Genomic DNA, 25473 nt, shown 5'->3' on the forward strand with positions numbered 1-25473 from the left:
TTACCCCTTTGGGTGTACGTTTCTATGAGTTTTAACAAGCACGTACAGTCATGTAACTGCACCACCACCACCACCACAATCAAGATGGATCACCCTAAAAAGTTCCTCTGTGTCCCTTTGTCAACTCCTTTCCCACCGTAATCCCAGGCACCCACCGATCTGTTTTCTGTCCCTGTAGTTTTGACTTTTCCTGAATGTCGTATAAATGGAACCACACAGTATGTAGAAGATCATTTTTAAAGAAGAACATTTTTATACTTGACATCCAATAAATTTCTAAGCATATTTAAAGAATCAAGATACAATTTTCATTCCAAATCAGATGATATTATTTCCCACTGACTTACAGAAGGGGTGGAAAATTTTTCAAGCGCCTCTTGAATTAGTTCCTTCATGGGTAAGTGGGTCTTTCTCAGACTCTCTCAGTCATTCAGTCTCCATCTTGAGGCTGGAGTTGGCAAGGAGGAGGAGATAAGAGAGAGCAGAACTCAGGTACTCAGAAAAGGGAAATAAAAGCCATTCCCCTTCTTTCCTGAATGGCTAGAGAGACGAGCAGATTGTCACGTAAGGCAGGGAGTGAGTGGCGTGGTTCTCCGTCTCTCCATCTTAGGGGAAGTCTGGGGAGCTATGGAGAGGAACGCCAAGGACAGGGGCATGTCGTTTTCATTTGTTTGTTTCAATTCATGGCTTGGACCCTGGGAAGAGGTTGCCTGGCAACAGCCCTGCACCAAACCTGGGAGGTAGCCACTCCTCAGCGAGCCTGGTGGCACGGTGACTGTCTCAGTTCCCGCATGGCGTGGTGGGTCCACTGACGTTCCCTCAGGGAGTGGGGTAAGCGAAGTAGCTAAGTTGAGAGGGATGCGCTGTGACAAGGGGCGATGATCCTATGGCAGGGAGCACAAGCTAATTCCCTAGACCAGGGGCTGGACAGAGGATGTGGCTTGGAGGGTTTAACACCAGCAAGGGGCTGCAGGAGCCAGGCAGCCAGGAATCACCCCCAAACGCTGGCCAAGGGGCCGGATGTTGAAACGCACCTCCAGTCAACTTAGCTGTCTGCAAAGGTCAGCAGGGAGGTGGCAGAGGGCAACGGTGGAGATCGGAGCATCTAGGGACACTTCTTGGATTCTAGAACCCTGCTACCCTAGTCCCATGAGGACTCAGCTAACACACCCCTCCCCCAATCCTACCTTGGGGGCAACAAAATCAGAGAACCTAAGGATTTTTCCTCAAGGATTGTTTGAATGATTGCAGCCAACTAAGGTGACTCAGTGGTCGAAGGCTTGAGAGGAAGTCAAAAGCTGTTTTCTCAGCTCATCTGAGCACAATGTGTATAAAACTCTAGACTCAGGGCACCCCCATGACAGCTTCATGGCTACTTTATCTTCATTTCTGATCTGTTAACTCTTGACAGCAGCCTTGAAAACTGCAGCTTTAAGAATCATGGTGTTGCTTCCTTAAAAATCTAAAAATAGAGCTACCATATAATCCAGCAATCCCACTCCTGGGCATATATCCAGAAAAGATGAAAACTCTAACTGGAAAAGATACGTGCATCCCAATGTTCATAGCAGCACTATTTATAACAGCCAAGATATGGAAGCAACCTAAGTGTCCATTGACAGAGAAGTTGTGGTATATTTATACAATGGAATACTACTCAGCCATAAAAAGAATGAAATGTCATTTGCAGCAACATGGATGGACCATACTAAGTGAAGTAAGTCATGATGGAGATTATCATACTAAGTGAAGTAAATCAGACAGAGAAAGACAAATATCATGTGACTTGTAAGTGGAATCTAAAAAAAATGACACAAATGAACTTATTTAAAAAACAGAAACAGACTCACAGACATAGAAAATGTTTTTATGGTTGCCAAAGGGAAAAGAAGGGGAAGGGCTAAATTAGGAGTTTGGGATTAGCAGATACAAACTACTATATACAAACTAGATAAACAACTAGGTCCTACTATGTAACACAGGTAACTAATTTCAATAGCTTGTAATAATCTATAATGAAAAAGAGTATATATATATATATGGTGTGTGTGTATAACTGAACCACTATGCTGTACACCAGAAACTAACACAACATTGTAAATTAACTATACTTCAATTGAAAAAAAAAGAATCATGGTCTTGCAACCAATAGACCAATAGTGCAACACACCCCTCTACAAATAATGATTTTTTAAAAATTGGTTACTTAAATAGACAGTCTGTAACCTGTCTTTAAGTTCAGGATTTCACCATTTAGATTTTTTCAGTGAGCCCTTGCCCTCCCTTTTTGGATACACACAAAGGGACATCATGCCATTAGATGCATTTATGCATTTCCACAGAGCAAACATGAGTTTTTCCTCATGAGCAACTGAAATAAGATTTGGATGCTAGGAGATTAAGAAAATGATTATAAATAACAGGGAAAACAAATATCCTTTATTTGATAGCAAATAAACTTTAAATGTTAAGGCAGGTTACAATGCCACGGTGATCAAGTAATTAGGAGTTCCAATGGAAATGAGCTTAACCCAGAGAAATGCAATAAACAATTATAGTTCCCATGTGTAACTGGGCAGGAAAAAAAAATGAGATTTAAGAAGGTTGGAGAAGAATTTCTTTGTAGACCTCCCTCAAGACTGGATGCTGGAACATGAATGAGTCACTCTAAAGTACGTCATTATTATTATTATTATTATTATTTTGCACCCTTTTATTACTCTGAGGCAAGGAAATCAATCTAGGGAAAGGGTGAGAGTTGGCATCTTGAAATGCACTGGGAAATTATAAATTATGAGAGCTATTGATAAAGGTGGTATTTATAGCTCCATAACGGATTTTATATTATTTACGTCTGGACTATGTACACAATCAACACTCACTAACACACTCCAGTTAATTAGTGCTGCTTCCATTTTCAGAGTCACATGAGACTTCTTGTAGCCAAACACACATGAGATGGAGACGCTTTGAGAGGGTCACTTGGATCAAGACTTAAAATACAGACATTTAAAATGAAGGCCTCCCAAGCCAGACTGTTCATTTTGACATAAACTGGACCCAAATTGGTATCACTGAGGCTGTATTTTTGGTACCTGCCTACAAACACAAATTCTCATGTGTGATGTCAGATGGTACGTATATAAAATAAGAATATAAAATGTCCACTGACCTGGTGAATTTCTGATTCTGAGAACTCTGGGAGAGTTTTCCCCCAAATCCCATCTTCGGATCCTGTAGCTGGGAGGAACATCATCAAACAGGGAGCATCAGCAGTCCTCTTTGACTAGCTACCTCAGTCCATCCCCCTCGAGTCTTGAGTTCCTCTTCCTTTGGTGAGGTCTTGAGTTTCGTTCATTCAGCTACTGATTTATTCATTTGTCTTATCAGTGATTTATTGCTGTGTCATAAATTACCCCCAAGTCTTAGTGGCTTAAAACTACACACACGGTTTTACCTGTTGGTTTCTGAGGGTCAGGAGTCTGGCGTGGTTTAGTTGGGTCCTCTTGCTTCAGGGTCTCTCATGAGGCTGTAATCAAGGCATCAGCCAGAGCTGAGGGACCTCCAGTCAGGAAGCGTTCACTCCCAAGCTCACACGATTGTGGGCAGGATTCAGTTCCTCGCAGGTCGTCGGACTGGGCCTCAGCTCCTCCGGAGGCCACCCTCAGTTCCTTGCTGTGTGACCATTTCCAACATGGCGGCTTGCTTCATCAAAGCCTGACAGCTGAGATGGTAACAAGCAAGATGAATGTTACACTCTTTTTATAACCCAATAATGGAAGTAAGATACCCTCAATGTTGCCATATCCCATGGTTTAGAAGCAAGTTTCTCCAGGGAAGGAGATTACACAAGGCAGGTGGGGATCACTGGGGGCCATCTCAGAAGTGGCCAGTCACATTTGTTAGGAATTTGTTGAGCATCTCCTAGCTGCCTGACCCTGGGCCAGGTGCAGGGAATAGAGGGATGAACATCCTTCTTTCATCAGAACTCACTACCTATCTGGGGAGAACGTACCAGACATTCAATAGATTATTGCAATTGGTGATAAACACACTACGTTGGAAATACAGGGAATAAAGGCTCCAACCTGGTCTAGGTTGAGGGAGGTAGATGCCAGGCAGGGACATAGCAATGGAGACTTGAAGAAGAACTGGCCCAGGAAAGAGAAGGAGGAAGGAAGTTTTCAGGTTGAGGAAAGAGCCTGTGCAAACGTCCTGAGGCAGGAAAGATCATGTTGTATTTGAGAGAAGAGTAGCTGGAGTGTGGAGGAGGGAGTGGGGCCCTGTCTGCTGTCTTAAGGAGTTTGGTCCATGACCAAAGACCATGGAGAAGCCCTTGAGAAGTGATTCAGAGAGCCCTTAGGCCTCCTTTCTCCTTCTCCTGCTGCCTTCGGTCTCCTGGCTGCAGTCAGTCTTGAGGCTGTGACCATGATCAGATGCCCCTGAACGGCCTGCCTCCTTTATCCTGGGATGATATCCTGCTGTTGTGGTACGTACAGACCCAAAGGCTCTTCCTCCTCCCACCTATAGGATTTTTACTAGTGGTTTTTAAGCAAAACCAGATGTAGACTCTTAATACATAAAACAGACAAAAGCAGAACCACTCAGATCAAAGTCAGTTTCAGGAGAAGGGGCCCTTGGGAGAACCCTCCCCCACATTTCCATGAGGGTCCCCAAGACACCTCTCTGGAGCTCCAGGACTCTGAAAATCCTAGCTGGAGAAACATGTCCCGAGGCCACAACTTTGCCAATCATTATTCCCATGAGATTCTTTCAATAAACTTGTACTGAATCCATACCACGTTATCAGGCACGAAGGAGGCCCTGAGAATATGAAGGTGGTTAATTTAAGACAGTCTCTTCCCTCCGTGCACTCCCTGTCTAAGGAGGGATTCACGGGGGTGAATGACTCACCGCATCGCCATGTGATGTGCACTTGCAGAAGGTGGGGCTGGGAACCTGGTGGCTCAGCGGGGACACAGGCAGAAAAGACTTCCAAAGGAGATGGTGCCTTGGATGGACCTGGAGATGATCACACCAAGTGAAGTGAGTCAGAGAAAGACATATATCACATGATATCACTTATATGTGGAATCTAAAAAATGATACAAATGAACTCATTTACAAAACAGAAACAGACTCACAGACATAGAAAACAAACTGATGGTTACCAAGAGTTCCGGGAAAGGGAGGAGGGAGGGATAAATTAGGAGTCTGAGATCAGCAGATACACACTACTATATATAAAATAGATAAACAGCAAGGTCCTACTGTACAGCACAGGGAACTATATTTAATACCTTATAACAATCTATAATGAACAAGAGTAGGAAAAGGAATATATATGTATATGTATAACTGAATCATTATGCTCTACACCAGAAACTAACACATTGTAAATCAACTATATTCAATTAAAAAAAAAAAGTTTATGAAGCTTGAGTTTGCAGGTCAACAAGAGGCCTGATGGTCCCTGTCTCTGGGCAGGTGCCCTTGCATTTACCCCTTGCCCCCGCCCATCTCAGACCCCCCCATCCAGATGGGGTGCCCCTCTCACTGTGCTAAAACAGCTGCTCCAGGCTTTCAGTGGAAAGGCCCTGATGGAGCTCCCAGGTTCTGTAACAGCCATGGTGTGAGTAAACCCATACTGGGTTTTAATCTCTCAGTTTCTGGACTGGAACAGAAAATGTGCCGCTTGCCACTGTTCTATATCCCCAGCTGTCTTCTCCACTTCTCAGTGGAGGGACGGAGCAGGGATCACTCTGTATCCCAGCTCACTCAGAGCGTTTCCTCCCACCGAGGCTCTACTCAGAAGAGGCAGCAGACCTCCCGCCTGGTTTGAGTCTCAGACCAGGGTCACCCATCAGGTCTCACGTGTTCTCCCTGATGGGCCTGGACACTTCAGAATTCTAAGGAGCGCTGGCTTCCGTTTGCTGAGTAACTATCCAGGGATTTGACTAATCATTCATAACCACAACTGAAAGTTCCTACCAGCCCCCAGTCAATTCAGTAAAAGTAAAGTTTCAAATTTAAACTTAAAGCAACTTAAGTCTGAAATTTAAAGTAGGCTGAGGCTATGTGATAACAGAACAACTAACTGGCCCTGCAGAGGAAAAGGCTTCAGGACCGGATGTTGGCTTGTGCAAGCCAGGCAGCCTCTTGTTTAATTGTTTTATCTCTGGTGACTCATTCGGAATCTTTAGCTTAGCCACAGGCCAGGTTTGGATAATACCAGCAAAGGAAGCCAGCCCAACTCTCTCCTCCTCCTTAAGATCTTCCTTCCAACACAAAATAATCTCCATCTTTGTCCTACAAACTCAAATCACCTTTGGATTTTTCCACACGTTGTTAAGTCCTAGCATCATACCTTGGAATACCTACACCTCTTACCATGTTTTTACAACGTTTATGAACAGTTTATACTGTTTTCCCTGCTCAGGTGATGCATTTTGTCTGCCAGAGTAGATGGTAAGCTCCTTTCCCACTCAGGGAATGCTCCCCCCATATTGGAATTTCTGGTTGTTTCTCACTTCCAAGAGGCTTAGCACCATGTTGGGCAAGCAGGCACTCTAGAAATATTTGTGAGTGAATGAATAACTATGGTCCACCCCATGTATCACGCAGCCAGTCTCCCTGACACGAGGAGACCTAGCTGAGACCCAGCCAGGGCATCGGTGAGGGAACGAGGCCATCTGGGAGGGCTGCACGTGGTTCACAGCTGGCAGGCAACGGGACCCCAGGTCAAGTACGTGCAAAATTTAACATCTTTATGCCTTAAAAAAAATGTCCCTTTTCCTTTAGTTGTAATTTAGCCATTTTTACCACAATTCATCTCTTTTACTGGCTGATTGAAATAAAATGCACAGCCAAAAAGGAGAGTTATGTTTTATTCGGTGGGCATACCTGAGGACTGAACCCATCGAGCCCGGAATGACAGCCTCTCAGATCACTCTGAGGGACGGCTCCGGAGAGGTAGAGGAGGAGGCAGGATATATTGGAGTTTTTGCAACAAAGACCAGGTAGTCGGAACATCAAAAGATGACTGTTAATTAAAGAAAACCAGATATCGCCAAGTTAAAGAATTTAGTGCTTTTCTATGCATGGAAAGGTGCAAAGGTCTGGGCTCATGGAAATCATTCCTTTGATGTGCACCTAGCTATCCAGGGCCAGTGTCCTGTGCTCTCCCATCCTGAGTTCCCCAGGCAGGGGGACCGTTGAACGTGTCTGCAGAGGACAGCTGGCTGCCTGCTTGTCTGCATCCTGAGTTGGCGATAGCATCTGATGACTTGAGGCCATGGCATTCTTTTTTTTAATTTATTTTACAATGTATTTTTAAAATTGAAGTATAGTTGATGTACAATATTGTATGTTACAAGTATACAATATAGTAATTCACAATTTTTAAAGGTTATACTCCATTTATAGTTATTATAAAATATTGGCTGTGTTCCTCGAGCCGTACCATACGTCCTTGGAGCTTATTTCATACCTGAGAGTTTGTACCTCTTAATCCTCCACCTCCATCTTGCCCCTCCCCTCTCCCCACTGGTAACCACTAGTTCCTTCTGTGAGTCTGTTTCTTTTCTGTTATATTCACTAGTTTGTTGTATTTTTTCTAAGATTCCACATGTAAGTGGTATCTTACGGTATTTCTCTTTCTCTGCCTGACTTATTTCACTTAGCATCATACCCTCCAAGGCCATCCATGCTGCACACCAGAAACTAATACAACATTTTAAATCAACTCTCCTTCAATTAAAAAGCAAATAAACAACCAGCCCATTTAAAATATGGGTGGGAGAACTGAAAAGACATTTTTCCAAAAGAGGAAATGCAGATGGCCCACAGGAACATGAAAAGTTGCTCAGCATCACTAATATCAGGAAAATGCAGATCAAAATCACGAGACACCATCTCACACCTGCCAGAACGGGGCCACGGCATTCTCTGTTTACTGATACGGCTTGTAGTAGTTTTCGTTCACACACTCAAGAGAGCAGTCCCTGAAAACAGCCCAGCGGAGGATTCTGCTAAGAGCAGCGTGTGTGTGGTTTTATTTCCTATTTCCAACGCCTTCTGTTTCCTCAGAAGGCCGGCAGTTAGAACTTCACCTCCTTTAACAGAGGGGAGAAGCCGACTAGCAGGTAACACAACCAGATGTTCCTGATGCGCTTATTCAAAGAGTTTGTGTTCTAGTGCAAGCGAGGGGGCTGCATGGTCTTCGCCCTGGATAACCACATTATCCAGGGAGGGGGTAGTCCTGTTCTTAGGACAGCTCTGCCAGCTTTCTGACTGTGGGTGACTCATTCAACCATCTGGCAACTTTCCTGCTTTCATTAAAGGTGAGGAGGAGAGCAGGGATCGTACGAATTGCTTTTCAGGCCTAAGGATATTGTGAAAATGAATTGCTTATTGTCCTTCCCTTCTAGGAAAAAGTTCCACAAAAAGTGTGCATTCCTGGACTCGGCTTTTTCCATAAACTGGATCCTCTTCCTGTCTGCTGTCTTTCTAGCAAAGGGATTGCTTTCCACTTGACCCCTTTCCAGAGGCAACCAGTCAAGTCTTATCAAGTCTTCCTTTCCAAAGCTTGTGCCTCTGTTCTTTTTATATACCTCATTCATTCACTCAGTGACAGTCACTAAGCATCAGTGAAATGCAAGCCATTGTATTGGATAAAAATAAGAATAAGACTAAGAAATGAACAGAAGTAAGACGTAAGAATTGGTTCTCACCAGTAAGCAGCTTACAAAGCTTCTTAAGGGCCACACTTTTCAACTGTTTCTCAGATATTTTCCTCACATGTGAGAAACTGGAGGTCCAAGTCTACTCTCCTGTCTGCGGTCTCTTACCTATTTTCTCTAATCCAAGCATTCCCTGGCCAAATTAATATTCTTAAATAAACATTTTAATCATCTTACGGAGTTCAGACTTTCAATAGCTCTTCAGTGCTCCCAGAATAAAGATCAAACTTTCAATTTTACTGTGAAGCTCAAAAGCGTCTAAGATTTGAAGTGAACTTATTTCCTGACCTCACTTCCCACAACTCATTATGAATTTCTGCTCGGATAAATTGGTCAGATCACTAAACTCAGAGTATATGTCTGACCTGTTTATTCCCATATTCAACAGTGGATTGGATGTCTTCTGTGTGGCAGTGCTATGATAAAAAATGGTGCCCCGTTTCTGCATTCAAAGAGCCTATTGTTTAGACAAGGATACTGTCAGGAATGGAGTGTTCAGGAGCGTTAAGTAAGGCCTTTCTTTCCAGGGTTCTTGTTAAGTTGTTTGATCAATTTCCCTACATTAGTCCTAAAAGTACAAAAACTCCAACTGAGTCCTTCTTTGAGAATTCAGGCTCTTGGAGGACCTTAGAAGAATAATATAAAGGAGATTTGCCTACATCAATACAGAGACTAGCACCTCACCTAGTGGTACTTCATATCAAACTCTGGCCACAAAGGTAATAGTTACCACCGGTTGAGTGCTCACTACATACCCATATGGTCGCATGACTTTGAGTGAGATAACAATTACTATACCCACTTTAGTGATGAGAAAACTGAGACTCCAACAGTTTAGGCAACTGGCTTGAGGTCTTAGGGTTGGTTGTAAATATTTGCTTACTGTGAACAAATAAAGTTGGAATTTGAACCCAGAATTATCTTATGTCAAAGTACAGGTAATTTGAAGGTTTATTTAGTTGAAATGTACTGTTTTAGTCAAAGATGTTTTAGGATATTTCCTTTCTGTCACCCTTTCTCATAAGTCCAGGTGTACAGGCTACTCTGCTTTGCCTGGAGTGGTAGATGGGTAACAGATACATAGAGCCTTGGACAGAGAAATGAGGAGTAAAGGAAGGGTGCACCAGGGAGGAGGACGAGGGGTGATTCTGGGTGGTCTGAACTGATGGGATACGGGAGAGCGAATTTAAACTGTGCACAGTGAATAGGGCTAACGTTTCCCTCGCTGACTTCCACGCAGGCCCACGCCTTATCTTAGTAACTAGTGGGCTGGAGGGAAACTGCTTCCCTCCTGTGGCCCATCTGAGAGGCGTAATGAATGGTTCCTGACAGAAGGCTCCCTTGTCTGGGGGAACACGAGTACACAGGATGGAGTCCTCCAAAAACAGAGGCCCATGTCCAGCTTTAAAAAACCACCAACCAACCTGTACCCAGAAACAGCCATTCATTTAGATGTGCAGGAACTGAACAACTTCAAAAATGTTCCAAGTCAAACGGCCCAGGGTAAAAAACAAACAGCAGCAGCCTGCTCCCAGAGGCTTCCAGGAATCACCCAGCCCCACAAAGAAAACAAGGGCCAGATCTGCTTGTTAACCCCTTCACATCTGAGAGGAGAACTCTGGGCCTCAATATTGTTGAACTATCTTACAGTGGAAAAAAAATAATAATGAAAATGAAGCAAGACCTTGAAAACTGGTTAGGAACCCAATGAGAAGGCAGAATGTTTCAGCTGATATCCCATCACTTACTATCTGCCCTCGGAAGCAAGCACCCAGATGCTTACTGCAACATTCATTGTGATTGCAAAAACAAACAACAACAACAACAAAAACAATAAACCAGAAAACAATTTAAATATCCATTAATAGTGTAGTCATGTTGTGGAATACCATACAGCAAGGAAAAGGACATTCTAATGGGTACTAATGAATACACAAGTGGCTAATACTCCTCGTCATCCAGTTAAGCGGAAAAAGTAAATTGCAGAATAATATGGACAGTTTGACAACCCTTCAGTATTAAAAAATAGAAAGGAAAACTAAATTTGAGCAATGCTATCTCTTCTCTGAGAGTACATATATTGGAAAAAGTTCTGAAAAAGATACATAGCAAATCAATGGGTGGTCACTTCTATAGATGAGAACAGGATGAGGGTGAGGGCAAAGTGGGGACTTCAGTTTTATTTATAATATTGAATTTAATAAGCAGATATATTCGTGCATCAGTTATGTAATTGAAATGAAATGAGAAAGAGCAGGCTTTTTTAGGGTTACTGATATGAGGATCTCACTTAGATATCTGCCAAATTCAGGTAGGAAAAACAAAACAAAGTAAAGTAAAGGAATTTGGACTTCTCAAGGAAGAACTTCGATTGGTGTTATTGAGACTAAGAAACCATGTTTTCCATTAGTGGGTGTTTTGAGACTACAAAACAGATAACCAAATGAAATTTTTAAGACTTTCTTACTGAAAACTTTTATTGCTAGGACACACTTAACGAGTAAACTTAGGAGTAAGTAAGGAAACTCCCTCAAAATAAATTGAAATTGAGTAAAATATCCAGAATTTGCTTAGTTTTCCAATACACGATCAATCATTGATTGAAGAACATTAATGAAAAAAGTTACATTCATAATAACCGCAGAAAAGCATAAAACATCCTAGAATAGGCACTATATGACCAAAACTTTATTAAGAAATATCCAAGTAGGTTGAAATAAAAGGAGACGTAGATTATGTTCCTGGGTGAAAAAAAAAAACCTGACTGTTGCAAAGGATAAACAAATCCTTCTCAAATTAATTTATGAGATTAGGTAATCCCATTGAAAATTCCCAGTGGAATTTTGTTGTTGGAATTTTAGGGTATGATTCTAAAATTCACTTAGAAGAACAGAATGATGAGAAAAATTAAGATTTTTCTTGTTCCACTACATATTAAAATATAGCACAGAATGTCAGTTTTTGAAGGTGGCACTATTGTTGTAAGAATCAAAAGAAGAATTAATACACAAAATAGAACATCTGCCCTGAAACAGATATATCGATATATGTATTTGAGATGAATATCGAAATCCAATGATAAAAGAAAAGACTATTCAACAGATGATATATATTTTTAATTGGTTATATGAAAAGAACATCAAAATCAAGCTTAATTCCAGTGTCTTGGCCTGAAAATTTCCATATACCATAAGATATACAATTTGATTTGAAAATGTAGATTAAGATGTAATTAGTATTTAGAGAGAAGGACATTCTAAACACAAACAAAAAAAGAGGCCATGAATAGAAAGATTATGTTTTGAGCATATAAAAGTAAAACTCTTTTACAGGGGTTCTGAGTTACACAATTACAGAGGATGGTGACTCCTGCAGCCTGCCCAGCCCCACAGCCTGGCTTCTGCATCTCAGAAACACCAGCATTCAAATTAATAAAGGCAGAATTGCAAAGCACGTCTTTAACATATGTGACAAAGCAATTCAGACACAGTGGTCCTTTCACAACACAGAAGATCATTTCCCTCTTCTTTGCAATCCTTCCAAGGACTTCCGTCTCATTTTAAGCAGACCAGAGTCTTTCCAGTGGCCTTGAGGCTGGGCCACCTCTCTGTCCTCATCGCTACTCTTTCCCTCTATTTCTCCCTCCAGCCACACTGGCTCTCTTGTACCTTGAACCCACCAAGCACACTTCCATTCTCTGGCCTTCGCTCTTGCTCTTCCCTCTGCCTAAGGCTCTCTCCCTCATTTTCTTCAAGATGAGACAGGAGGGAAGTGCACAGGGCACAACCATCAAAAGGACGACACAGCCATTGAGGATAGGACAAATACTGGTTAGAACCAACTGGGCCCAAGATGGCGGAAGATTCATCTTCCAACAGACCTTGGGCCTCACTACACACTCATTGTAATACATTAGCTGCTAAATGACACACCCACAGGCACCATGAGAGTTCCGAGGCTGAAATAAACAGTCACAAAGAGACAAATGCTATATTATTCTACTTATGTGAGGTATCTAAAATAGCCAAACTCACGAAATCAGAAAGTAGAATGGTGGCTGCCAGAAGCTGGGGGCACAGGACGGGGAGGGGAAATGCAGTCTTGTTCAGTGGGTATAGAGTTTCAGTTGTGCAAGGTAAAAAAGTTCTAGAAATCTGCTGTACAACAATGTGAATATACTTAACACTACTGAACTGTGTAGTACACTTAAAAATGGCTAAGAAGGTAAGTTTTTTGTTATGTGTCTTTTAGGAAAAACCGAAAAACAAAAACCCAGGTGGATCTGTACATGCATTCGTCTGAGATATAGTAGTCTACATCCTAAAAACCCTGAAATTGTACCTAGAGTTTCAAAGCTTTGGTAACTCTCAAAAATTATTTTATAGGTGTGGTCTGCAGAATATAATAGAACAACATTTGAACACAGCAATGAATAAGATGTAAGAGACAATGAACTGCAACTTTCAAAAGTAGCATCTACCAGGGAGATTTAATGTTGATTTGCAGATGCAATACAAATAAGGCTGTCACTAATTGCTAATTACTAAAAAAAACAAAACCAAAACTGATGGTCAGTCAAAGAAATACGGTGGTCCCTCTTTCAGGCACAGTGACCCACCTGGCAAGATTAAACAAAGTCAGATATACTATTCCCATCTGTCAAGTTGTCAAATACAAAACATAAGCACGATGTAAAAAAAAATTGAGAAATAAAATACATACAGGAAAGGACAAAATCTTAAATGTGATATAGTCAATAAATTTTGACCCCCATGTACACACACACACACACATACACTGAAACCACACAAATCACGATACAGAACATTTCCAAACTACAGAAGACTCTCTCATGCCCCCTCCAGTCAGCCCCTGTGGAGAATGTTCTAGAGCTGCTCCACAGTACCTGTAATTACGTTGTATAACATGCACTTCCACACGTCATTAATAGGCATGTAATTAGTGGATGCTTTCCATAAGTCAATGTCATAACATCGTCAAAAGTATTGATAATGCAAAAGAAAAGTATTGATAAAACTTAAATTCTTTATTAAGGAAGGAGTTGAGTTTCTTAGATTCTAGACTAAGCAAGTAATATGAGATTTAATGAAACATATACATATGAGGATGTTCATCACTGTAAAAATATTTTCAAAAAGTTAGAAATTGCAGAGATGTAGTTCAAAGAATACAAATTTTCAGTTAAAGAGTAAGTTCTGAGGATCTAATGTTCAGCGTGGTGAACGCAGTTAGTAACACGGTATTGTATACTTAAGATTACTTTTTAAAAATGTTTTCTTTCTTTATTGTTGCATTACTTAATTTTTTAAAATTTTGGGCAGGAGGTAATTAGGTTTAATTTATTTTTAGGGGAGGTACTGGGAGTTGAACCCAGGACCTCATGCACGCTAAGCATGTGCTCTGCCACTGAGCTATACCCTCACCCAAGATTGTTGAGAGTAGATTCTAAGTATTTTTCCTACAAAAAAATAGAAACAGTTAGCTAAGTAAGTGATGGATGTGTTAATTATTTTGATCTTGGTAATCATTCCAAGATGTATATGTATATCAAATTGTCACATTTTATACTCTGAATATATACAATTATACTTGTCAATCATTTCTCAATAAAGTCAGAGAAAAAATAAAGCACACACAAAAAATTACAAATAGCCTACGTAACCCTCATGAGGAAATGGTTTGATTTTAATACATATACTTGATGTAATAGTTTGTGATCATTAAAAATTAGGTTTTTAGCAAATTTATGACTTAAAAAATACTCATGATGCTTAGGTATTTGAGAAGAAAACCTTATTCAAAAAAAAAAAGCAGGTAAGAAAAGGAAATGAATTGCACTGGTTTGGTTCCTTTGAGGATGAGGTGACTGCAATCCCCAGATAATTTACATTGGAGACATAAATAGCAAAAGCAAGAAAGCACAGAATAGATCAAAAGTCAAAAGCAGACTTCTATGACGAATCCCATGACACACCTTGTGTTAGAGACAATTGACAAAGGCCCATCATTTCAGTGTTTTGTCAAAAGACCGTGAAAGCTGTGTGAAGGCCTGTGCTAGTCCTACAATGGGAAGAAAGGGAGAAATAAGAGAAAAAGCCCAAGTCTCTCTAATGACTCATTCTCATCTTCTTTCCAGAGGTCACAAGAGCGGTCAAAACCGATCCAATCTGGAAGCTTCTGGAGGAAACCCAGAGTCTTCCTGACACCCACAGAACACAGATGACACACATCAGCAAACATCTGACCTGCTCTTGAGTGGTTTTGAAGTTCTTCACCAAAGAACAAAATTTAAGGCCTGTATTCCCCAGTGGACCCATCAATAACTCTCTCTCTCTGCTTTATTTTTGCTGAAAGTTGGAGGGAAAATAAACTTGCCAAGGTCTGTGCAACGCAGCCTGCGTAGATGGAGCAAGAACATAGTAGAGTTTTGATTTATATTTACTTTCATGTCATTAAAAAAAAAATCCCTGTTCCCTCTGGGTACAGAACATATTAGCACAGTGGTACATAATTTTAAAATAAATATACATACACGTATGGGGGTGTTCATGTACGTAATTTTAAAATAAATATACATACATGTATGGGGGTGTTCATGCTCACATTTTTTTAATGATAAGGATGCATGCAAAAAGATCAGAGACTGTCAGTCTAGACCAGAGGATCTCAGCCTCAATTAAATGGGAAACATGTTGCTGTTAATGTTTTACTGGTAGCAGTGAAATAGTCTATCAGAGTATTTTTAAAAATCAGAGCAGATTCAATTTATCACTCTCCGTTCTTATATAAGTAGTGTGCTTTAAAATTTTTGTTTTCATTTTAAAGGCTTTATTTTTTTAAAGCATGTTTAAGTTCACAGTAAAATTAAGAGGAAAGTACAGAGAGTTATTGGTGGTGTACATTCCGAGTTTGGATAAATGTATAATGACAGGTATCCATCATTATGGTCTCATACAGAGAATTTTCACTGCCCTGAAAATCCTCTGCACTCTGCCTACTCATTCTTCCCTCCACCCTCCAACCCCTGGCCACCACTGATCTTTTTACTGTCTCCATAGTTTTGCGTTTTCCAGAATGTCTTATAGTTGGAATCATATGGTATGTAGCCATTTCAGATTTTCTTCTTTCACTTAGTAACATGCGTTTAAGCTTCTTCCATGTCTTTTCTTAGCTTGATGGTTTATTTCTTTTTAATGATGAGTACTGTATCATTGTCTGTATGTACACAAGCACACAATCCATTCATCTGCCGAAGGACATCTTGGTTGCTTCCAAGTTTTGGCAATTCTGAATAAAGCTAACAGAAACATCTGTGTGCAGTTTTTGCTGGACAGATGTTTTCAACTCCTTTGGATAAATACCAAAGAACATGATTGCTGGCTCATATGGTAAGAGTATGTTTAGTCTCAGAAACTGCCAGTTGTCTTCCAAAGTGGCTGTAACATTTTGCATTTCCACCAGCAGTGAATGAGAGTTCCTGTTGCTCCACATCCTCCCCAGGCTTTGGTGGTGTCAGTGTTTCGGCTCTGGCCATTCTGACAGATGGGGAGTTATCTCATTGTTGTTCTAATTTGCATTTCTCTGATGACATATGGTGTGGAACATCTTTTTGTATGCTTATTTGCCATTTGTATATGTTCTTTGGTGAGGTGTCTGTTAAGGTCTTTGGTCCATTTTTTAAATGGGGTTGTTCATTTTCTTTTTGTTGTACGTATTCTTTGAAAATATTTTCTCCCCGTCTGCCACTTGTCTACTCACTCACTTGCTGTTCTCTTTTGCAGAGAATAGGTTTTCAATTTTAATGAAGTCTAGCTTATCAATTATTTAGTTTCTGGATCGTGCCTTTGGTGTTGGTGGTATCTTTTTCTTCAGTGGAAAAGATAGTCAAACAGCTTGCCCCATTTTCTCTAAAGTCCCAAATTAGCCCTCATTTCTGAGGTATTATTAATTGTTAAGAGAAGTGTAAATCATTGTAATACATTTTCTCATTTTCTTATGAGAAAATTTCTCATTTTCTTAAAAAAATTTTTTTTTTGTTAAAGTGTAGTTGATTTGCAATTTTAGTTTCAGGTGTACGGCAAAGTGATTCAGTTATATATATATATTTTTTCTTTTCAGATTCTTTTCCATTATGGGTTGTTACAAAAAATTGAACATAGTTCCCTGTACTATACAGTAGGCCCTTGTTGTTTATTTTATATATAGTAATGTGTGTCTGTTGATCCCCAATCCCTAATTTATCCCTCCCCACCCTTTCCCCTTTGGTAACCATACTTTGCTTTCTATGTCTGTGAGTCTGTTTTGGGTTTTTCAATAGAATTTGTATCATTTTTTTTAGATTCCACATATAAGTGATACCATATGATATTTGTCTTTCTCTTCATTCAATATGGTAATCTCTAGGTCCATCCTTGTTGCTGCAACTGGCATTATTTCATTCTTTTTTATGGCTGTGTAATATTCCTGTGTGTGTGTGTGTGTGTATACACACCATATCTTCTTTATCCAGTCATCTGTTGTCTCATCTTCCTTCAGATGAGGAACATGAATGCATGTATAGTAGAATATAAAGAAAGAATACACAACATATGCTAAAGCAGTTTATAGACAAGAATGGAGCCATGAGCATCACTATGAATAATACATAATACATAAAATTACTGAACCCAAGCAACAATGTGAGTGAAATTAGCATCAATGTTATTTATACTGATGCTAATTTTAAAAAATCAACAGATGGCATATTAAAATAAAGATTTATCTCAGCTATTCTTCAGTTATAATAGTTCCTTGCCCTGTTAATATGCCTGTGGAGAAATGAGGGGAAAAAAACTCATCTTGCATTTTAAATAAAGTTTAAAAATTAGACAAACCCTGTGATTTTCCATATTGTATTATAATTTTTGAAATTCCAAATGACTTTCAGATGGATAGAATGACTTTATTAATATCAAATCAAGAGGAAAGGTCTGTGGTACTACGTTATTATTTTTTTCTCTGTAAAATATTTCCAGATATTTTTCAATTTCTGAATAAATCATGAAAGAGCAACAGGGTTGCCCATCACTGAAGTTGCAGTAGGAAAAGGATGATGACCTTGGGTCTATATTTCAGTCGTATCTGAGGAGGTCATCTCTAGGTCAGGATTCCAGAAATCCAGACCGCTCTTTAATCTCCAGGCAGTTCACATGGCCCAGAATTTCAGAAGTGCAGGCGGTGTCAGGACCTAGAGGGACACTAAGGTCAAGCGGCGGGAAGGAGAGAGATGTGGAGTCAGGAATAGACAACAGCCACGAGTAAACTGATGTGTTGACTTTGTTCCAAAGTATCCCCAGAAATAGACTGGCCATTTGTCAGGATAGCATTTTAAGTCCTAACTTGGCCTAACTTGGCCATTGATGGATCATAAGTATTACAATGAACGGTCACTTTATTCCCTTTAGCTCTCATAGTGATTTTGTCAAGGCTAGGAGACGGTGTGTGTCAGAAGGGCAAAAATCAAGAGCCAAAAGGAAAACCCCAAACTAAACCAAACCAAACAACAAAGTCCTTCTAGTCTTTGTGCTAGAAATGGTGAACAGATGTTCCTCAGATCACTGCGAATGGCCTTAAGTTGTAACAATCAGAATTTAGACGTATCATAACTTTAGTACAGATGGGATGGAGAGCCCAGGGGATTAAAAATCCAGTTAATATAGGAAAACAGAGGTAGGGGGTGAGGATATTTTCAGAGGAGAGAGTTAGTTAACATGAGAGCGGGGCATATTGATGGAGGTTGTTCAAAGGACATTTGCTCTCAGCAGACATTAAACCAGGATAGAATCTCACCCCTCTGGGTCAGCACAAATTAATAATGTGTAATTAAATTTTACCACCAGATTTTTCCTATGAAATGTCATGAAATGGACATAGCTCAGAAGTGGTTCATTCTGGTCAAAGTAAATCCCACTTCCTTGGCCCTAGCAGGGCTGCCCATGGACACATACCCAAGATTTGTGATTTGGGAGGGACTATCTTTCAGGACATTAAACAACGACCCTCAACATTGCATGTATAACTATCTGCATATTATAATCATCTGAAGAGCTTTAAGAAACAGTTGGTGATGCAAGATTTGTACACTGAAAACTATAAACCACCACTGAAGGAAAACACAGAAGACCTATTTAAAATAAATGCAAACAGCTCATGTTAATGGTTTGGATGACTTAACATTAACATAGTAATACTCTTCGAATTTATATACAGAATCAGTGCAATTCCTATCAAAATCCAGCCTAGTTATTTTGTACAAAGTGACAAGCTGATCCTAAAATTCATATGGAAATTCAGGGAACCCAGAATAGTCAAAACAATCTTGAAAAGGCACAGCCAAGTTGTAGGACTCATGCTTCTCAACTGAGAACTTACTACAAAGCTGCAGTCATCAAGACCGTTTGGTACCGGCATAAGGTTAGGCATTTAGATCAATGGAACAGAACTGAGAGTCCAGAAATACACTCATGTGTCTATGGTCAGGTGACAAGAGTGCCAAGACATTCAGCGGGGAGAGAAGAGTCTTTTTGACAAATGGTATACGGACGTGTGATACCGTGATTTTATTATAAATTATCTGTTTGGTCTTCATCCCCAACTCTGGCACAGAACTGGTCATGTACTGGTTATGGTTTCAAACCCACTTGTTTATGACTTAAATCAAGTCGTTCTGATCTAAGAGTCGACCTTGTTTTTCTTGAGGAAGCTGTGCCAGGATGAGGTCATTGACATCTGTTGTTGTGGACCAGGGCTCAATAGCTTAGCTCTGACAGAAGTGTCACAGCGGGGCAGGTGGGGAGGAGGGAGGTTATTGATCAGAACATATGGAAGAGTGGCTGTCATGTGACGGACACTTACAGTTTAAACACCAAGTATCTGTGAAGATTTACCAAGAGTTTCAGTCTGGGCACAGTTATTCTTTGCTGATCAAAATAGCTATGTAAGGTTCCCTGGAGTAATGACCTTGGGAGCAGCTCATCTTGCCTGCCAACACTGGTGCCTTCACTCCACTAGCATCGAGCTCTAGCAACAAAAGGGACTTTTCTGTTTGCACTGGGTATCCACTCTTGGTTGGCTAAGCTGATTCCACTGAGAACCACCTTGTAGAAAGGTACACTTTGACTGAATTTGGACTGTATTTTTTTCACCTCCCCTCTGCCTGGAGCAATAGTATAATTAATCTATCTTTGGTTTGAAGTATGAAATTTCTTTATTGGCTTATTAAGAGACATTACCCTGTATGCTGTTTGCTTGTGAAATATCACTAGTATAAATTATAATTACTGCCTTGAATCTGTGTTAAACAAATTATTGGCAAAGACAATCTCAGTCTCTGAGCATAATTTGCTGGACAAAACAGAACTCCTAAAACCCTTGGGATTTCCTAAGTGATGAGAGCCATGGGGTTTTTTTTTTTTTTTTGTGATGTTAACAAGAAGACTTTCAGAAAGCGCCTAAGGATGGTGGCTGGTTGCCAGGAGAACCAGCTCTGTGATCTGAGGATTGGAACTTTCAGTCCCACTGCCCTGAACTCCAGGGAGAAGAGCGGGGCTGGAGGTTGAATCAACTGCCAATAGCCAGTGATTTAAGCAACTGTGACTAAGCAGTGAAGCCTCCATTAAAAACTAAAAGGACAGGGTTCAGAGAGTAAGGAGATGGGGCCAAGATGGAGGAGTAGAAAAACCCTGAGCTCACCTCCTCTTGTGAGCACACCACAATCACAACTATTTGCAGAACAACCATGGATGAAGAAGACGGGGATCTACCAGAAAAGATCGTCGACAAATAAAGACATAAAGAAGGAACCACAATGAAATGGATAGCAGGGGCAGACTTGCAAAATAATCAAATCCCATACCCCCAGGGGGGTGATCCACAAACTGGAGAATAATTGTATTGCAGCGCTTCTCCCACAGGAGTGAGAGTTCTGAGCCCCATGTCAGGTTCCCCAGCCTGGGGGTCCTCCATTGGGAAGATGAACCCTCTGAAACATTTGGCTTTAAGGCCAGCAGGGCTTAATTTGGTGGTGGTGGGGGGGTCCCAAAGGACTCAGGGAGACAGAGACGTCACTCTTAAAAGGCACACACAAAACTTCACCCTCTCTGGGACTCAGGGCAAAAGCAGTAATTTGATAGGAGCCTGGGCCAGACCTACTTGCTGGTGTTGTAGAATCTCCTGGAGAGGAAGGGAGCAGCTGTGGCTCACCCTGGGGACACAAACAGTGGCAGCAGCCATTCTTGGGAGCTTCCTCTACTGTATGGACACTGGTACTGGTGGGCACCATTGTGGAATCCTCCCTGTAGCTCTTAGTACCGGGACCTGTCCCCACCCAACAGCCTGCAGGCAACAGTGCTGGGATGCCTCAGGCCAAGCAACTAATGAGATGGGGACACACCCCACCCATCAGCAGACAGGCTGCTTAAAGACCTCCTGAGCCCACAGCCACATCTAGACACAGCACTAGACACAACGTTGCCCACCAGAGGGCCAAGACCCACCATGGGCAGGCACCAGCCCTGCCCTCTAGGAAGCCTGCTCTAACCTCTGGACCAGCCTTACCCATCAGAAGGCAGATACCTGATGCAAGAAAATCACAATCCTGTAGCCTGCGGACCCAGCCTATCCACAGCAAGACAGACCCTGGGACCAGCTGGGCCCCATCCCTGCCCACTAGCAGGCCAACACAAGCTTTGGGACATCCTGGACCTGATACTCAACTGTATCAGGAACCTCCGCCCCCAATCTGACACCAGCTCTGGGATCCCTGGGCCCTACAGTCAGACTTCAGGACCTGGCTCTGCCTGTCAGTAGTCTGGCACTAATTCCAGGACCTGGATTCACCCACCTGTGAGTGGGCAAAAGCCTCAGAGTCTTCTAGACTCTGACTCAGCACACCAGTGAGTGAGCACTAGCCCTGGGGCCCCCTAGGGTTCTCCAACCAGCTGCCTTGTGACCAGGCCCCATTAACCGGTAGCCTGCAGCCTCCACACAGGGCAGAGCCTGGCAACCAACCAGACTAGCAACCAACCTAGCCTACCAGACCATCCACACGGTCAGCCTGCCACAACAGAAGGACCACATAGCCCTCTTAGGGGGAACTCCTAAAGCATATAGTTTAGGTGACAAGAGAGGAATGGGCCACTGGGACACACAGGACATCTCCTACGGAAAGTCACTTCTCCCAGTTCAAGAAACGTAACTAATTTACCATATCCATAAAAATACAAATAGCAGCTTAGGCAAAATGAGGCAGCAGAGGAACATGCTTCAGACAAAGGAACAAGATAAAACCCCAGAAGAAGAACTAAGTGAAGCGAAGCTAGGTCATCTACCCTATAGAGAGTTCAAGGCAATGATCACAAAGATGATCAAAGAACTTGGGAGAAGAATGCATGCACAGAGCAAGAAGTTAGAAGTTTTTTTCAACAAAGAGTTAGCAAATATAAAGAACAACCAAACAGAGATGAATACAATAACTGAAATGAAAAATACACTGGAAGGAATCAATAGTAGACTAAAGGATACAGAAGAACGGATCAGTGAGCTGGAAGACAGGGTAGTGGAAATCACTGCCGCTGAACAGAAAAAAGACAAAAGAATGAAAAGGAATGAGGACAGTTTAAGAGACCCCTGGGACAACACTGAGTGCACTGATAATTTGCATTATAGGGGTCCCAGAAGGTGAAGAGAGAGAGAAAGGACCCAAGAAAATATTTGAATAGTTGAAAACTTAACCTAGAAAAGGAAACAGTCACCCAAGTCAAGGAAGCACAGAGAGTCCTACACAGGATTAACCCAAAGAGGAACACTGAAAGACACACCATAATTGAAATGAAAAAAATTAAACATAAAGAGAGAATACTAAAAGAAGTAAGGGAAAAGCAACAGATAACACACAAGGGAACTCCCATAACATTATCAGTTGATTACTCAGCAGAAATTCTGCAGGCCAGAATGACGTGGCATGGTATTTAAACTGATGAAAGGGAAAATAAAATTGCCAAAAAAAAAAAAAAAGAGAAAAGAGAAAAACCTACAATCACGAATACTCTACCCAGCAATACTCTTATTCAGACTTGATGGAGAGATCAAAAGCTTTCCAGACAAGCAAAAGCTAAAAGAATTCAGCACCACCAAACCTGCTTTACAACAAATGCTAAAGGAACTTCTCTAGGCAAAAAAGAAAAGGTTACAACTAGAAATAAGAAAATTACCAAATGAAAAAAGCTCATTGGTAAAGGCAAACTTACAGTGAAGGTAGGAAATACCAACATACAAAGCTAGTAGGAAGGTCAAAGGACAAAAGTAATAAAATCATTTATATCCACAGTAAGCACTTAATGATAAACAAAACAATCAGATTAAAAATATAATATCAAAATAGTAATCATGAGGGGAGGAGAGTACAAATGCAGGGTTGTTAAAATGCATTTAAAGTTAAGATACCAGCCACTTAAAACAATCATAATATAAAAATATATATAGCTATATTCAAACCTCATGATAACCACAAATCAAAAATCTATAACCAATATATACACAAAAAAGAAAAAGGAATTCAAACATAACATTAAAGACAGTCATCAAATCACAAGAGAACAAAAGAAGAGGGGGAACAGACCTATAAAAACAAATCCAAAACAGTCAACAAAATGGCAATAAGAACATACATATTGATAATCACCTTAAATGTAAACAGACTAACTGCTCTAATCAAAAGACATAGACTGGCTGAATGAACAAAAAGACAAGACCCATATGGATGGTGTCTACAAGAGATTCACTTCAGATCTAAAGACACGCAAAGACTGAAAGTGAGGGGATGGAAAAAGATGTTCCATGCAAATGGAAATCAAAAGAAAGCTGAAGCAGCAATACTTATTTCAGACAAAACAGACTTTAAAATAAAGACTATTACAAGAGACAAAGGAGCACACTACATAATGATCAAGGGATAAATCCAGAGAGTGGGAGAATGGCACACTCAGAGAGCTCGGACGTTCCGTGCCCTTTCCCACATACCTTGCCCTAGGCATCTCTTCCTTCTGGCTGCTTCTAAGCTGTATCTGTCAACTGAAACACACACACACACACACACACACACACACACCTCGAGAGCTGTGTGTTCAGTTCTATTTGGGGACTTACTGAGGACTATAGCCCAGGAGACAGCCTCTCTGACAGCTCTGAGGAACTGCTCCAAAGAGGCAGGGAGGGAGGGCAATACATGCATGATCTGGTGAAGGTGGAACATGCAACCTAGCACACATTTCAGTAGAAGGCTGCTGCTAGTCACTGGGAGCAGATGTCTCCATGAATGATTTTAGTGCTTTTCTAGGTATGAGAATATGCAAGAAATAGGTTTCATAAAATTTCCTCCTGAAAACATTTAACTATTTGAAGGCTTGTTTTACCAGTTTTCCCAAAGCACACAGTGCCTCATTCCTGATCTCTGCCCTGAACTGCTTTCAGTGTGTGTTAAAGGTCAGTGACTGCAGCGGCCAATGAATTCATTGTTGTAGAACCAGATGCTGAGGGACGTTTTTTAGTTGTCATATCCTTTTATAATAAAATGTAAGCAAATGTTTTCCTGAGTTCTGTGAGCCACTCCAGCAATTAATAGAACCCCAGGAAGGGGTTGTGGAACTCTCTGATCTACAGTCTGAGCCCAGGTGGTGACTTGAACCTGCTACTGGTGTCTGAAATTAGGGTGGGGGAAGTCTCATGGGACTGAGCCCTTAACTTGTAGGATCTGATGCTTTCTCCAGGTTGAATTGTAGGACACATAGTTGGTGTCAGAGAATTTCTTGGTGACATGGGGGAAAAGCTCACATACTAGAATTAGGTGCAGACCTGTAGTTAGCAATCAGAAGTGAGATCAGAATCAGAATTGTAAGATGACTGGATACCCACATACGAAAGAATGAAGTTGGACTCCTACGTTATTCTATACACAAAAATTAACCCCAAATACATCAAAGGCATAAATGTAAGAGGTAAAACTATGAGACTGTAGAAGAAAACATAGGTGTAAGTCTTTGTGATTTTGATTGGGCAACAGTTTCTTAGATTTGATACCAAAAGCACAAGCAATAAGGAAAAAATAGATAAATCGGACTTCATCAAAATTAAAAATTTTGGTGCATCAAAGAACCCTATAAAATGAAAAGACAACCCACAAAAAATGGGAGAAAATGTCTGTAAATCATATACCTATGAATCATATATCAGATATTATATATCAATAAATCTATACTCTGATATATAAAGACTCTTATAACTCAACAATAAAAAGACATAGAGCCCAATATAAAAATGGATGAAGAATTTAGATAGATATTTCTCAGAAGATACAGAAATGGACAGTACACACATGAAAAGATGTTCAACATTATTCCCATGATAAGGGAAATGCAAATCAAAACTTCAGTGACATACCACTTCCTCATACCCACTAGGATAGCTACAATCAGAAAGACAGATAATATCATGTGTTATTGGGAAGAAAGTGGGGAAACTGTAACCCCATACATTGCTAGTGAGAATGTAAATAATGCAGCCACTTTAGAAAACCGTTTGGCATTTCTTTAAAAAACTAATAAACATGGTGTTACCATTGACCAGGTAATTTAACCCCTAAATATATACCCAAGAGAATGGAAAACATATATCCAAC

The 25473-nt window shown here is 40.8% G+C and overlaps 1 long non-coding RNA gene across 2 annotated transcripts in view; it reads right to left on the reverse strand.

The window, feature by feature from the left end:
• Nucleotides 1-221: 221 nt before the first annotated feature.
• The window catches only part of LOC123613918 (uncharacterized), a 45376-nt gene continuing 20124 nt past the window's right edge, over nucleotides 222-25473 (reverse strand). The window contains exons 2-4 of one of the 2 annotated variants that reach the window (XR_006721354.2): nucleotides 4915-5022; nucleotides 3173-3724; nucleotides 222-448 (exon numbers count right to left, since the gene is read on the reverse strand). This is a non-coding gene — a long non-coding RNA (uncharacterized LOC123613918). The other variant, XR_006721353.2, reaches the window with a different exon arrangement.

This window comes from Camelus bactrianus, chromosome 20 (assembly GCF_048773025.1).
Source record: "Camelus bactrianus isolate YW-2024 breed Bactrian camel chromosome 20, ASM4877302v1, whole genome shotgun sequence".
In the NCBI taxonomy this organism is placed as follows: Eukaryota; Metazoa; Chordata; class Mammalia; order Artiodactyla; family Camelidae; genus Camelus; species Camelus bactrianus.